This window comes from Phascolarctos cinereus, unplaced genomic scaffold (assembly GCF_003287225.1).
Source record: "Phascolarctos cinereus isolate Bilbo 61053 unplaced genomic scaffold, phaCin_HiC Scaffold_1;HRSCAF=81, whole genome shotgun sequence".
Classification (NCBI taxonomy): domain Eukaryota; kingdom Metazoa; phylum Chordata; class Mammalia; order Diprotodontia; family Phascolarctidae; genus Phascolarctos; species Phascolarctos cinereus.
Genome location: NW_027555514.1, coordinates 74,368,794 through 74,385,725, shown reverse-complemented (window position 1 = coordinate 74,385,725; position 16,932 = coordinate 74,368,794).

Genomic DNA, 16,932 nt, shown 5'->3' with positions numbered 1-16,932 from the left:
CTCTACTCCAATTACAGCTAAGTCATTCACAAGCTATCCCCCCTGTTTTTTAATTATCTAAGTAATAATAGCAAAATGTATCTTCCTTCTCCTTGTGTGTTTAATAGAATCTTTCTCCAAAAGGCTAAAACATCCATTGGAAACTTGGACTCCATGCCAGGAACCATCCTGGGATCTGTTAGTATGCTTTCACCTCGTCTATTCTAAAACTAGGCCTCCTATTACTTCATAGCCACTAATTTTGAACCATGCCTCTGTCCCACTCTCCTGCCCTACCATTTGCAGCTCCCCTTTCTATGTTGGATTCCATTAGAATTGAAATCCCTTGAGGGCAAGTACCATCTTGTTTCTTGTATTTGTATTACTACCACTAATTCCAGTGCCTGACAAAAAGTAAATGTTTAATAAATGCTTATTCATGCATCATTTCTCCTTACACCATTCATTTTGTACTGGACAAAGGAAGGGGGAGGAGAGATACAACAAACATCATAATAGTATATTTCCAAGTGTGACCCCTTATAATTTTAAAATACTTTTTGATATATCTCTTATAGAGATGTTGTCAAATAGAAATTAGCATATAAGGCGTAAGCACAGTGAAATAGTCAAGTGCTCTATATGTTTAGGCTATTCTTTTGATATTGATCTCATTTGAGTCATCGAAGCCAAAATAAATACAAAACATTAAAAGATGTGCTATGCAGTTGTAATCTTATAGTTACCCTCATGTGGCTTCTTCCAAGGGCGTAGCAAGGCATGAGTGCTCACTCTTGATTTTTTAAGGATTCCATATTTAATTTGGACAATTTGCAAACATACATTTCCATCTGTTAGAGAAACTGAAGATCATAAAATGGATGGTTAACTTTCCCCTTTCTTCCTGTAAGTCATTCCTTCTTCCTCCAAAAAGGACCAAATTGAATTGAATTATCATATAATTGAAGGTTAAGCGTAGAGTAGCTAATGTGTTTATCCTTCTAGTACAAAACAATATTATGGAGCTGAGTTTTCTTTTGAAATTGGATTTGAAATCTCTTTCTCGTACTGGCCTTTCTATGTAAAGTCAGGGAAAAAACAAACAAACAAACAAAACCCAACAAAAAACAACAGAGATATGAAAGACTTCACCATGGGGATGTCAGGAAAGATAATATGATAGGCAATTTCAAAAGCTCTTGCATGTGACTACTGAACTTCAGATGTACTCTATTGATCATTAAATGATGTATGTGAACAGTTAGTTCACATCCAAAGTGGAAAGTCATTAACAAAAACCTGCTCCCAGATTGTAAAGTTCCGTACAATGCACCCTGACCCTTTTTAGGGAATGACTTCAAAATAGGCCAAAAAAAAAATCATTAGAATTTGAAATTGGCAGCAATTTCTCTACCTATTTTCCCAGTACAAGGTTCAATAAGATTCTAAATGAATTTTTATGAAGCAAATTTCCACTCTAATATTTAAACTGTGTGTGGTCTGAACAAAATGAAATTCATATGTTTTTTCACTCATTTACAATTAAATCATCCAAATGGATTTTTTATAAGAGCCATTTCATGTCCACAAAACCTCCTGAGCCTCTTAAAGATGTTTTTATTTGAAGAAACAAGTTGTCTCTTGCCAAACACAAACAGAATTCAAATCCCAGAAGATTCAAGTTGAGTGTGAAACACAAAACACCACAAATTTGTGAGTTTTTGCGGCAGGCCAAATGGATTTGCTTTTCCCCAGTTAAGAAGATTTTTTTTTCCACCTCCTGGCAGCCTGTTTTTTTGTTTTTTGGCATTTTCTTTCAGATAGAAAAAAAAAGGGCCCCATTTGTCTTTCCTCATTAATGATAGTTACCTAAGGAGTGGTAACTCTGAAAGAAGAAAAATAGAAAATAATCGAACATTATTCCCAAAGTATAAAGGCAAAAGCTTTGAGAAATGTCATTTAACCCAAAACCTAGTACTTGCATTATTTTCACAATTCTATTTTCTATCCTATGAAGAGATAAATTTAGGTGAGTATAACATACAGAAGATGTACTGAATATATTCTGTTTTATATTGTGATATGGTGAGAAGAGTACCAGAATTGGAGAAATGGTGTTTGGTTTCTCTGTCTGGTTCAACAGTACAACCATGGGCAAAAAAAAATCATTTAACCTCTCTTTACCTCAGTTTGCATATCATTTCCCCCTCTACCTGAGTAAAGAACAAATGATTTGCCTTCTAAAGTATAAAGCCAAACTCTAGAAAGTTCAATGGCCCAAGGATCTCTTTTGGCCTGCACATCCCTTTCACGAGAGTATCTTGTTGGCAACAATTACAAAGTGAATCGTTTCAACATAATCATTCATTCAGAATAAACCAATAAAAAATTCAGGCCATTTTCCCTAATGGGGACAATTCATGAGGACCATAAAAAGCACAGGACAAGAAATCAGTTTTGTGTCACTGACTCCCATGCGAAATAGCACATAACTAACAGAATGAGTGACACCAAACTAATGAAATATCGAGGAGAATTAATATGATGCCCTTCTTATTTCTAAAAGTATTATAAGAAAAAAAAGAGTCCTAGCTTCTAATGGAGCCTAGCCATGATTATCATCAGGCTATAATTTTAAGGCAATCATTGATCATGTGCAGGAGAGCTCCTAAAAATCTTACCTTCACTCAGGGCAAGAATCTTCCTGTGGCTGTGTGAATTTGTGAGGTGACAGCTGCCCATTATTCTCATTTCAGAGACCAAAAAAAACAAAAAAGACAGAATGGCCTCCAATGTTTTCTGTGTACTATCTGATCTTTCCTTTTTGGTTTCACTGAAATGGACTAATAATGAGCCATCTTCTGTTTTATTTTTTTTTTTGCCCCCCATGTTAACTTACAATTCAGTTACAGAGTTCACATTGTGAGCCTCTCCAACATTAAATTAAAAAAAAAATAAGAGGAATAGCTGTTCCTCTCAGTTTGATAATTACTACTGACAATGGCTGTTTTCGTACTGCTATGATTCCGGAACCAAGTGTTTGGGTTATTGTAAATAGACTTTTTAAGGATGAAACCATGTGGCTCAAGTTTCACCCAGATTAAGATTCTGATTGGCATTTAAAGAAGAACTAATATAGAAGCTCTTAATAATGCTGTGCAGAAGACCCTGGACTTCTTGGATTTATTATTCTTTTTTTTTTTTTTAAGGAAAATTTTCCATCAGCAGCCCTTGCATTCCACCGATGACTTTAAGAAAAAAAAAATAAGGGACAGCATTCCTTTTTCAGAGGGATGTGGCTGAATGTTCAAGTTGACTGTGCCCCGTGAAAGAAAAGTCACTTTGACCTCTATCCCCATGTCTATTTTAACACATTTTCAGTTTCATCTAGAAAATACTTGTGTCAATATTTTTCCTTTCTAAGGAGTGTTTATGGAATGTTGATGACTGAGCTATCCAAGTGAGGGGGTTGGTGGCCCTGTTCCTTAATTGTCACATGATTCCCTATTTCTCTAGATTTCTTTGCTAAGACCAATTACCCAATATTCCATACTTTTTGGATGTCCCAATAAATCTTGATCAGTACCAGAGCTGTTACACAGGGGACAGAATGGCTTTGTCCCAGGTTGCCATCTTGGGGAGAATACATTTCTTCTCTTCATCACTGCTATCCTACAGTGCAAATAATCCTTGGTCACATATCTGCTAAGTGTCAGAACCAACACCTGAGTTCCTTACTGTAAGTCCTATGCTCTTTCCCATTATATTTTGCTGTCTCAATCTCAACCCGTTTCTTAAAAACATAATTTTGCTCTATTTGAGTATAAAACAACTGACTTTGTTTTGTAAAGTACACTAATAAAGTAAATTTGGGGAACATTTAGTCCTGTGCATAACCTTACCTACTAACAGGAATTGTCGTCATGTAAAACACTAACTCGGCTAGTAAATTTCAAACAATGTCAAGATGGCACCTTGTTTTTTATGGCAGCTAATAATCAAGCAGAGATCTTAAAAGCATAATGTGCTACTTGGCAGAATTACAAAATACAGAGCTATTTCAATTACCAAAGTCTAAATAGATTGGGCAATTTGTTACTTTTTAGCATCTCTCTCCTGGTCCAGGAAATAGACCAAATGAGAGCACTTTTTTAAAATTTTCATTTTATTTTTTGATGCTTAACAGGGCAATGTGATGTTTTTGCCTCTTCTCTGGTGCAGTAAAATAAGGATTCATTCCCAGCTGCACACCAATTCACAAGTCAGTTCACAAGAATTACTGAGCGTATTGGCTAGATGCTAACAGGCTCACATCTCCTTCTGGGCTACTCATAAGAGTGGAACAATCAGCCAGTGGCAGTTACACAATGTTTTACAGCTGTTTCCATATACATTAAGATATAGATCAGACTCCCATAGCTTTTAAGGTTCACAAAAGACTTTCTGTATAAGCAACCCTGTGAAATCAGCAGCAAGAGTGTTACTATCTCTATTTTTATAAGAGCTAAGGATCAGATAGATCAAGCAAGTTGACCATTCTGGACGAACCAGGAATCCAGCCTTAGACTTCTGACTCCAAGTTCAACAACCATTCCACTATGTCATGATGATTTTTGTTGTTAGTGTTGAGAAGCAAGACACTGGCTAGGGTATAGAGAAAGGGAGCTAGCTCTAAGTCTGAGAATGGAGTGTATGGGGTGCTCAAGGAGGACTAGGGCCTCTGGTGGGAGGGCTTCAGGGCTGCTCATCCACCTTTGGTGTCTACCTGGCACTTAACTCTTACCTGTGGCTCTAAGAAGCTATAGCTTGCACAGTAGCCACACCCAGGTTACACTGTCTCAGGCAGCGGGTAACCAGTGGGTCTCACACCGCTTGGTGAGTTAAGTGGCTGTCTACACCACATATGTGAAGACTTCCCCCAGTGGAATGGGCAGATGAGAACAGTTTGTTGCAATGGCCATGAAAACAGCTGAAGCAGGTGCTATGGAGTGCTTAAAGTTTGGTCAGACATTGAAGATGTCGAGGTCATCCACTGTAACATGGGCCATTGCCAATCATCTTGACTTTGTCATGCACTGGACTTGGATGACTCTGGAAGAGGGAATGAGGCTGACAACTTTGTGCAACTCTGCCTCACTTAAATCTGATTCATGCACAAATCAAGTTATCACCTATGATGTTAGTAGTCTTCTTCAAAAATGAGGAAACAAACAAAAAACAACAACAATGGAGAAAGGAAATTTGATGACCTTTTTTTCCATTATTGAAAAAAAGAGTATGGCTAATGCAAGTTTTACATGTTTTGCTTATATTTCATTTACATTTATATGTGTTGTTGAATGATCCTTTTCCCACTTGCTCGACCCCATGAATGAAATGTGAGCTCCATTAGGTCAGAGACTGATTCGTTTTGTCACTATGCCTGGTATATAGGTGCTTAAATACTTATCGGTTGAAGGTATTAAAAGCATTTTTCATCTAAGCACATTCAAAATAAAATCATTATATGCATCCAAGGGGACATCTAGGTGGCACAGGGAATAGAGTGCTGGGCCTGGAGTAAGGAAAACTCCTCTTCTTGAGTTCAAATCCAGACTCAGTCATTTACTAGCTATGTGACAGTAGGTAAATCACTTACCCTTATTCGCCTCAGGTTCCTCCTCTGTAAAATGAACTGGAGAAGGAAATGGCAAATTGCTCCTGTACTTTTGCCAAGAAAACCCTGAATGGGGTCACAAAGAGTCAGACACAACTGAAAATGACTGAACAAAATATGCACCCATTCAGTAAAGAAAATTTTAATTCTGGCCTTGCATATTTCATAAGTCAAGTGACAGACTTATACTGAGGAAGAACTCCTGAAACGTGAAAAATACTGCTAACTTTTCTTTCACTTCACCTTCAACAGTGTTCCTTTGAGTTTGCTGCAAGATAGAGTTACTGACTTGTCCCGCTCCTCTGTTTTGGCTCAGATCTTCTGCCAGCTTACTCATACATATTTGGATGTGCCAATAACTCTTACTGAGTACAGGAGCTGTTAGAAGTATAGAACAAGAATGACTTTGTCCTAGATAGTCCATTGAAAAGAGTGATGAACTTGGAGTCAGAAAGATCTGAGTTCCAATCTTGCCTCAAATACTTGCTATCTATGCAGAGAGGGAAAGGAATGGGGGAAAGGAATTAGAGCTCCTGGTGGCTTAGTGGATAGAGGGCTAGGCCTGTGGCCTTCAACATTTGTTATTTGTGTGACCCTGGATAAGTCACTTACCTTTTATTTGGATCAGTTTCTTCAACTATAAAATAGAGAATAATAATAGCACTGACTTCCCAGGGATGTTGTGAGGATAAAATAAGATAACATTTGTAAAAATTACTTATCATGGTGCCTGGAACATAGGATGTAATATATAAATGCTTATTCCTGTTTGCTTCTAGACTCCAGGCCTAGTCCTCTATCCATTCTGCCACCTCATAGCCCAGATAAGAAAGAAATACATTTTAAAAATAAAAAATACTTAACAAAAGCTAATTGAAAAATGAATTTATTTTCAATATTTCAGCCCAAATAGTTTTTGGGGAAGGAAACTAAAATCATTTTTTACATGGGAATACACTTGTTTCCAGGGCATTTTCATCGAAGACAAAAACAAACAAATATCTTCACTATATATAGGCCAGTTTGGGGAAAGATAATTAATCAATCAATCAAGAAACATTTATTAAGTGCTTACAATGTGCCAGACACTGTGCTAAGTGCTGGGAATTCAAAAAGAAACAATTAATGGGGCAGCTAGGTGGCAGAGTGGATAGAGCCCACTGGCCCTGAATTCAGGAGGACCCGAGTTCAAATAAGACCTCAGACACATAACACTTACTAGCTGTGTGACCCTGGGCAAGTCACTTAACCCCGCTGCCTATCCAAAAAAAAAAAAAAAGAGAGGCAATTAATACTCTACCCTCAAGGAGTTTTTATAATCTAATTAGTTTGATTTTAAATCTATTGGACTACTTACCGTAAGAGTTCCCATATATATATCTCTTATCCCTCTCAATAGCAAAGAGTGAATGTATCCAGTGGATTCTAAATAGGTTGATAGGGTGGTTGTAGGGATTATTTTTTTTTATCTCTGTCTTAGTCATCATTTTCCAATTGTAAATATGTATATGCATACATATTGGAATCTGGAATGCTTTAAGTTTCTCCACCTTACACTCTCCTCTGCACTTGAACAATCTTATTTTCCCCTTCTGCTTCATTAGGGCTTATAATGTCTTAGTAAGTGGTGAGTTAAAGGTGAACAAAAGAAAAAAAAAAGAATGGCTAAAGGCAAACTTAGAAAATATTTGCTTCTCCCTTACTTGGCTTCGTTTATTTGCACAGTAAAGAGTCACTTATGCGTGATTTCAGGGCAATTGCCTTTCTTGTTGGAAATGAAAAGGAATGTCTGTCTAATTCTCTCATTGTATAATCTAAGGGACACTGATGGTCAGTGATTGGCATAGGGCTTCCTTCAGTTCCTTACTTGGGGACAAAAGGCAAATAGACAAATGAAATTTGAAAGTACAACATTTCACAATTTAGATCTCTTTCACTTTCTCTCTCCAAACCTTTATTATTAATCCAGTGACAGTTACCATAAAAAAGACAAGTCTTTTAGAACAGAGTAATCATTCAGGATGTGCATGACTGATTTTTATATCACCATTAAAATGCAGTGGGTACTGCTAACATTTGGATTCCTGGTGATGCTCCCCCAAAGCTTTAGGTTTCATGGGAAAAGTTATCAGACCTGGACCATGAGAAACATAAAAAATGCATTCTAGACACTCTGAAAATGGGAATGAAACGGGACCACGGTCACATTCCTAGAAAATTAAATACCTTCTTCCCCTTGCTTAACCTAACTGGACATCACTTATTTTCACTTTCCCCTTGATAAAGAGAGGTGGCTGAAATTGCAATTCACCCGAAGTTTAATAAACTTTCTTTGAAAAGAAAGCAGTTGGAGTTTGAGAGTTTTGAGCAGGTCAGCACATCTATAATCAAAGTTAAGCTTTTGCCTTACTGGATTCAGGTCTGAATGACTATAGTTTATGGAACAGGAATAGTGTATAATCCTGGAGGGGTGGGGCCAGAGCTGGTTGGGGGAAGATATGAAAACCTGAATGTTTTAAGATATAAAAGTAGGAACCAAAGATTGTGCCATACTGAATTCCAAGGACAGGTAATGGCAAGGTGGTTGGGGGTGAGGGATGGGGGGAGGCCTTTGGAATTTTTAGAGATGTTGTACATAAAGCCAGATAGAAATTTAAAGATATCAAATGTGCTCTTGAAAGTTCTCTTTTATCCCCTAAATCCACCAGCACAGCAGTCCCGTAGCCCAAAATCCCAGGTCAAGAAGGGAAGTGAACTGATAAACTTTTTTTTTTCACATTTAAGTGTTAGAGACTTTTAGTGTTCTACCTCCCATTTGTATTTGCATTTAAAGAAGGCTTTTGGGGAAGAGATAAGAGTTAGTAGGAATGCACCTAATGGCCCTCAGCCCTGGATCAGCACAAAGGAATGAATAATCAATGGTAGAATTTCAAGAATTGCCAGTTACTAGCTGCATTACCCTGAGCAAATCACTTAACCCTCTGGGCCTCATTTTCTTCATCTGTAAAAGGAAGGAATTGTGCCCAAGGCTTCTAAATATCCTTCCAGGTCTAAGCCTATGTTCTTATGACTACTAGGAAAAATATTTCCCTGACAAGGAGTAGATGTAAAAGAGGAATTCGTGATCTTCTAGCAATATCTTACATGGTTAAATAGTATCCTGACTCTGGAAAAGCTTCCATGTTTTTGAGTACATCTGCAACATCCATAGGAACAATAACAATTTAAAAAGAAAAAAAAAAGCCTAGCATGTCTAGCAGTGATGCTGAAACTTTTTGCAATGGAAAAGCAAGATGTCCTGTGACCAGCAAAATGGAGAACAACACAATTTCTCTAGTCTTCATGACTTATCACACCTCTCTAAAATAAGAATTGTGTATGAGAGTTTTACTAATTTCTGTTACATCCACAACCTTAAAGGCCAGGCACTTGGCTAATCTTTAATGCCTAACAGTTTGCTCAGCAACCCTTCCCCACCAGCTATCTAGTTTTAGGTATGGTTACATAAGCAACCTACAGGCTTGTACTTAGAATTTATAACCTCAGTTAGCTCACATCTCTATCTCTTTTCTCACCCCACAATTCTGTCAATAGGCATTGACCCAGTCAACCCTGCAGATTAGGTAGAGATACAGGAAAGTAGAAAGCTTGCTGTTACTATGGGATCAGCATAGTAGCATATCCTGTATGCTCAGCTCAGTCAGAGATCTAAGGAAAAGAGAGAAATAAGGCCAATTGCCAAAATATGGCAGGCTCCGCCAAACCTGAAAGTAGCAGGATTAACACCAAAATAAACCTAATCCCGGCCCCCCTCCCCAGATGTCACAGGTCAGAGAAAAAAGGCTAGTGAAAAATGAAGACATCTTTGAGGTGTAGCACTCAGGCTATCTCCCATTAAGAGGGAAGGATTTATAAAATGAACAATATTGGAATATGGGAGGGGGTAAAATTACCAGAGAGAGGGAGAGAAGAAAGCAACAAAATCTTGAGCATGAACACAAGCAGGGAATATGTTAAAAACAGAAAGATCTCCATATATTCCTTTTTCTCCCCACCTCCATTAAAATTAAAAAGAAAAAAAGAAAAACAAGCAGAAAGAAAGCTAGACTCCAGGACATCTAATCCAATTATCACTAAATGAATATTGCAAGACAAATGAGAAACAAAAATCAATATCTGATGAGGCAGGAGACCTTATAGATTCACTAGAAAGCATGGAATCAAAGCAGTATTTTCCCAAACAGTTTAAGAGAGAAATATAAATTGTGAAAGAAGAATTTATGAACTGAACAGCTGAATTAATAGGCAGAATAGAAAAACTTGAATCCAGTATGTCAAATCTCACAAAAAAAACAAGAACAAGGAACTGAATAGAAATGCAAATATAAAAATGAGAAGGCCAGTTTGGAAGAAGAGTACTAACACTCAATAATGCTAAAAGAAAATATAATATCCATATAAGAATGGCATATTGATCTTGAAGACAGGATAAGCAGAGACAATTTAAGGATTATAGGTCTCATAGAAAAACAATTCAAATACAAAAAAACCTGAAAAACATAATTTAAAAAAAATAATATAAGAAAAAATAGTATAAGAAAACTCCCAGAATTCTGAACACAGAAAAGGAAATGCCCTTTTAAATAATTTATAGGTTGACTCTAGAGATATAAAAAAACCAAACCAAACCACAAAAAACTTGTAGTTAAATTTAGCAATTCCCATAAGAAGCAACAAATTCCACAAGTAACCAGAAGAAAGACCTTCAAATAAAATAAATTCAAAGAACGCAAGACTATTCAATATTCACTAGAAATCATAGAAAGAATGGAATAATGTGTTCTGAAGAATAAAGGAGATCAAGATGCAAGACAAGGGGATATACATTGCAAACCTGAATGTAATCAACAATGGAAAAAGATGGATGGCCAATAAAGGAAGGAAATTTGAAGCATTTCTCCCTGTCCTACCCTCCCACCACCTACCCCCCACAAAAAAGAAAAAAAAATAGATGTGATCAGGCCATTTACTTTAGTTGTTCCTGGGTCAACAGAAATAAAATATAGTTAAATTAATAGAATTAGCAAGGAATGAAACAAGTAATGAAATAAATTAACTGGGAGGGGCCATAAAAAGAAAAAGGTATCTATATGATTAAATATTATAATAACATTAACATAGCAACAAAGGACTACTTAAGAGGCTTTCTTTTTTCCTTTAAAATTGTGTAAGGAGACAATGATGAAAGCAGAACTGAAACAGAGTTGCTGGAAGAAGCTGACCCTAAGACATCATGGATTAAATCCCACCTTCAGAATTCTATTTGGAATACACAGGAAGAAAAGGGAATTAATGAAGAGAAAAGGGAAAGAAATCCTTTTAGGAAAAAGGCACTGAAAACAAAAAGAACAAAATAAAACCTAACAAACACATTGAAGAAACAATTTGACTTGTTTTCCTGGGCTCCAGAGAGCCGAACTTGGAGAAGTAGGTAGAATCCTCAAAAAGCCAAATGTATCAATGACATAAGGAAAAACTTCCTAACAATTAGATTTATCTTCTTGGCAGGTGGTTTCCATTCAATAAAAATCTTTAAGCAGAACAGAGATTACATATAGGCTCTCTCACAAAGGAATTTTTTAAAAACAATTTTTGCATTTTGTTACACTAAAATTGGCAAAGAGAAACACTTCCACATAAAAAGAACAGAAAAGCAGGATTGAATGTTAAGTCACAAATCTTCATTATGTAATACAATTACTTTCACATACCATAATTTGTTCAGCCATGACTCAATGGTAGTCATTTAGTTAGTTTCTAGTTATTTTGCTACAATAAAAAGTGTTACTATAAATATTTTGTATATTTGGGTCCTTCCCCCTCCCTTTTTTTCCCTAAAATCTCTTTGGAGTATATATGTAGTAGTAATATCATGGTTTCAATTGGTCTGCACTGTTTAGTGATTTCTGGAGAATGGTTTGAAATTGCCTTCTAGAATAGCTGGATTTGTTCACAACCCCCACCAACAGTGCATTAGGGTACTTGTCATCCACAGACCTTTCAACATTTTGCTTTTCTCTTACCTAAATTTGCCTCTGTGTGTGTGTGTGTGTGTGTGTATATTGCATATATGTATGCATGTACATATCATATATATGTACATGTCTATATGTACAATTATGCATATATAATATATACATGTGTGTATGTACATATATATGTGTACACACACACACACACACACACATATATAATTGGTGTCTTTTTGTTTGCACAGTAGTCATTTTTACCATTCCCCCTCAATCAAATTGAATCCTTCTTTGTGACAAAGCAAAATGAGTAAGTAAATAAAATCTGATATAGTAACTACATTTATTTACAAATCACGAAGTTGATAATATTCTTTCCCTCTAGTCTCCTCTGTGTAAGCCCCAGTGAAGGACATTTTAACTTTTCTCACCTAATTTCATCATAAGGGATCTATTTAGCCTCTGGGGGCTTTCTTCAAATTCTCCTGCTATCATGGAGATAGCAGTGGGATACACTGTCTCTCTAGTGGTTCCCACTGATATTGTTGTATGACCACTTCATCTCCCTTTTCCCTTATATATTCGATAGCGTTTTTAAAATAGTTCACATTTAGAGAGTGCTTTCTATTTTTACCACATTTTCCAGTTTCCCTCAATGCCAGGGCCTTGCCTGTGAGCTTACCTCCAATTTAGCATGTGTGTATTGTGCGTGTTGTTTGCGTGTGGTGTATCTCATCAGAATATGAACTCCTTTGCTTTTCTTTGCATCCATACAAGTTTGCACAGGGCCCTACAAAAAGTAAACACTTAGAAAATGCTTCTTTGATTTATTGACTACAAAGCAGCATACAAAGTCAGCATACTGTGGTGAAGAAATAATTAGTAGAAGAAAGGAGAGCAGTAAAAAATTAAATTGTTTGGACAGGCTTAGAAATCTGTTCTCTGATGGACCAAATTTGGTCAAAACTAATCTTAATAGGAGTCTGTCCCTAGAAAAATGCAATCTCTACTCCCTAATGTCTGTATGGTTTTTTTTTTTCATTTTTGTGTCACCAATGCCATGTACATCACCTATCTTTAGCATGTTTGTTGAATCGATTTATTTCTTTTTTAAAGATGAGGAAATTGAGGTTCAGAAAGATTATTAGAGACCTCACCAGAGTTACATAATTTTGGAAATATTAGAGGCAATTTTTGAAATAGGATTTTATGAATCTGAGACAAGTGAAACTTATACTACACTATCCTGATGTTTGGGTAGGTAGGTACTCAGTGCATAGAATGCTAGTGTTGTGGTCTGAAAGGTTGAAACCCCTCAAATACTGCAGTACAGGACAGGGTTGTCTGGAATGAATTCACAGACTCAAGAATTCTTTAAGTCAAGCTGACAAAGATCTATTGTTATGCTATACAGTGGGCAAGGATTCTTAAGGAACCTGTGATCTTAGAGGGGCACAGTTAAAGTTTGTGTAGGGTAAAATACAATACAACATGTGCCAAATATGCTAACTAGGTGATTCAGGGCAGGATAAGGGAGTGGTTAAGGAGTGGTCGGTTTTTAAAGGAACATGCGTTTTTTTTGTATGTACTGAACTGGCGTTTTACCCAGAGTTCACTAGGAAAAGTCCACAACAGGGCCACACAGAGGTGTAGTTTTAGGCCTGCTATGTCACTAAGTTAACTAGAGTTCAGGGTAACTGAGAGTTGTCCAGTCCACCACCAGTCAATGTCTTGTTTGACTAGATAGATGTAGGGAGTATACATATGTCATAAGTCTAGAATACGGATAATGACGAATCCAGGATGTAAATAATGAGGTAGGCAGTAGTATAGGTAGTCCAGTGGGTAAGAATATCTTTATGACCCAGTGCAAAGCCAATTTAAACCAATAATTCCTTCAGGCGCTCTTTGTAAGTGCACCAGGGAGAGAGATAAGGGTCTTGCTGGGGCCCAGTCATGAGTAATTGCTAGGTATAATGTCCTTGGGCTGGGGAGAAACTTCCAGAGACAGTGTTTTTGAGGCTAGGGAGAAATTGGGTTCCAAGCACAAGCACCCAAACACAAGTACCCAAGCACTCCATCATTAGGCCTGGAGTCAGGAAAACTCCTCTTCATGAGTTTAAATCTAGTCTCAGACACTTAGTAGCTATGTGACCCTGGGCAGGGCACTCCACCCTGTTTACCTCAGTTTCCTCATCTGTGAGATGAGCTGGAGAAGGAAATGGCAAACTACTCCAGTATCTTTGCCAAGAAAACCCCAAATGAGGTCACAAAGAGTCAGATATGACTGAACAGCAACAATGTCCTGATGTTTGTTGGAAGGGGAAGCAGTCAAAGGCATGGTCAATAGAGATCATTGGTGTCAAACTGAAAAGAAACAGGAGCCACAAAATTGTAGATACGGATATCTGTCAGTTACACATTGACTTAGTTTTAAAATGTAGTACGACTTATCTTTCATTATACTTTTCTATCTCTCATTAAATAATTTCCTAATTACATTTTCATCTGGTTTCCACCATGCCCACAAGTGTTGTGGGTGGCCCTATGTGTTTGACACCTCTGGAATGGGTCAAAAATATGGAATTCAGGTGGAGGGAGAGTTTGGGGTCTGACCAAGATCAGAGGTTAGGGGCAGGTAGGTGGCGCAGTGGATAGAGCAGTGGTCCAGAGGTCAGGAGGACCTGAGTTCAAAACCGGCCTCAGACTAAACACTTACCACTTACTAGCTGTATGACCCCAATTGTCTGAAAAAAAAAATGCAAAGAAAAAAAATCAGAGGTTAAATGTCAAAAGAAACCAGTAGAAATCTGTGGGAGTTTCTGGGTAGCACCATGTAAGGAGGAATATCTGGTAATTCATTGGAAACTTAAAGCAGCCTCAACTGGCAACTGCTTTTGGAGTTGCTTTTACTTCACTATCCTAGGATTAGATCCAGGAAACTTAAACTTTTTTGTTTTGTTTTGTTTTTGTTTTTGTTTTTTCTCTTAAAGACCAGCCTTTACCCTAAATTGCCCAGATCCCAGCCTATCTTGGTCACTGTTTGGGCCCAGATTAGTTCAGAACAAATGTAAATAACAATCATTTCTGTTTTGGCCAGAAACCCTGAGGGTCTTCCCCTCCCATTTCTATTTTAAAGAGGCCAGTCTTTGCCTCATTTTTTTTGATCCTTAATCACTGAATGGGCTCTGTCAAACTGAGACTAGTTAAAGACCTTAGCTTGAAAAGACCAAGGTGCCCCACTGCATACAGGGCCATCTCCAGTTGTCCTGATCCATTATCTGGCCATTGGACCCAGATGGCTTTAGAGCTGAAAATGAGGCTGATGACTTTACACAGTCATTCCTCATTTTAAATCCAATTCACTTGCATGTCATGGCATCACCTCCCTGATGTCATGGTCCTCTTTGAGAATGAAGGACAAACAGCATTAGGTTCAGGTGGGTGGATTAGCTGTCACTTCCTCCATCCTTCTGGGGACATTACTGACAATTTTTCTTCCCATGATGGAATGGAGGTGGGAAGGAAGTTGCAGTAAGGTGCTTGCCTAGGGCTTTTAAAACCATTCTCATTTCTTTGTGTTGCCCAGAGACCAGAGGAAAAGACCTTAGCTAAGGATAATTGTCATTAAATTAATTTGCTAATTGATAAGATAAGTGAGTTGGGATTGCTGAGTTCCAAGGAGGCTTCTAGTCTTTTGACTTTGTGCTGCTGCTTTCAGTAAAGATTCCCTATGACTTACAACAGGATATCACCCCTTTTGTAGGCAGCAAGGGTTCACTAGACAGAATGCATCACTCAAGTTAGGAAGATCTAAATTCTAATGTGACCTCACACACTTACTAGCAGTGTGACCCTGGGCAAGTCACTGAATTCCCACTTGCCTCAGTTTCCTCTTCTGTAATGGGAATAATAATAGAATCTACCTCTCAGGATTGTTGTGAGGATCAAATAAGACAATAATTGTAATGTGTTAGCACGGTTTCTGGCAAGTAGTGTGTGCTATATAAATGTTTATTATTATTCCTTGAAGAGGAACAGACATTTTCAGTGATATCTTCAAATGTAGGTTCTGAAGCATCCATTTCTTTGTATTTGATCCTTCACCTCTCTTGTACTTATATAGGCCATGACACCAGCGCCTGAAGCTGCAATAAATCCAGATTGTTTCCTTTCCTTTTCTTTTTACATTTAGATTTACTTTACAGGGATGGGAATGAAAAATAATTTAAAAAAGGACTGGGGAAAAGAAGGTCCCAAGTGGATTGCAAACAAATGAATACTATAGTGAGCAGAGTGCTGGAGTTCATAACTTTTTTGTTGCTCTTGTTATTTGTTACTTGTTTCTTGTTTTCACCCTTTGATTTTTTTTTTCTTTTTTGCCTTGGGGGTCGGGGAAATCTGTCAGAAGTCTAATCAGAGACATCTACTGTAAGAATATTTGTTGAGGCTAGTAGGATTTTCAGCTTATTATCTTCTAGCACAGGGGTGGGGAACCTTTGGTCTCAAGGCCACATATGGCCCTCTAGGTCCTCAAGTACAGCCCTCTGACTGAATCTGCACTTGAGGACCTAGAGAGCCACATGTGGCCTTGACTCTATAGGTTCCCCACCCCTGCTCTAGCACATTTTTTTCCAAGTCTACCCCCCTCCCTTTTCCTCCCCCTTCCCTACCACCAATCATTTTGTGGTGACTTAGTGTGCACTTCAGTGGGAAGGGAAGAGCAAACATCTAAGTGGCTCTAGTCTCTTGAGGGTGTGTCCCTGAAACTGGTTTTTAAAATAATTTTTCTTTTGATTTAAGAAATGCAGAGGAACAATAGGCATGCTTAGCTGTGCTACTGGGATATCCTCTGGGACATCAGGCTATAACAGAAAGATCTTTGGAAGCAAATTAGAAAATGAATTCCACGTGCATAATAGTTCAATGTGGATTAATGATGAAATGCCAGTCTCTATCTTCTGTGGATCATCGTGGACTTGTATGTATGTATATGTATATTTGTATATATACACATTATCTTTGTAATCATATATATATTTTATTGATTTAAAATATTACTTTAAGAAGGGGTCCATAGGCTTTATAGGATTGCTAAAAGGTGTCCACAACACAGAAAAAAAAAAGTTAAGAAATCATGCTTTAGAATTAGATGACTCAACTTTGGGTAATGATTTTTAAATCCAAATTTCCAAGGATTATGGCTAAAACTAAGTATTTTTTCTTGAAAATTAGATGAAGAGTAAAGTCATTTTCCTACAACAAATT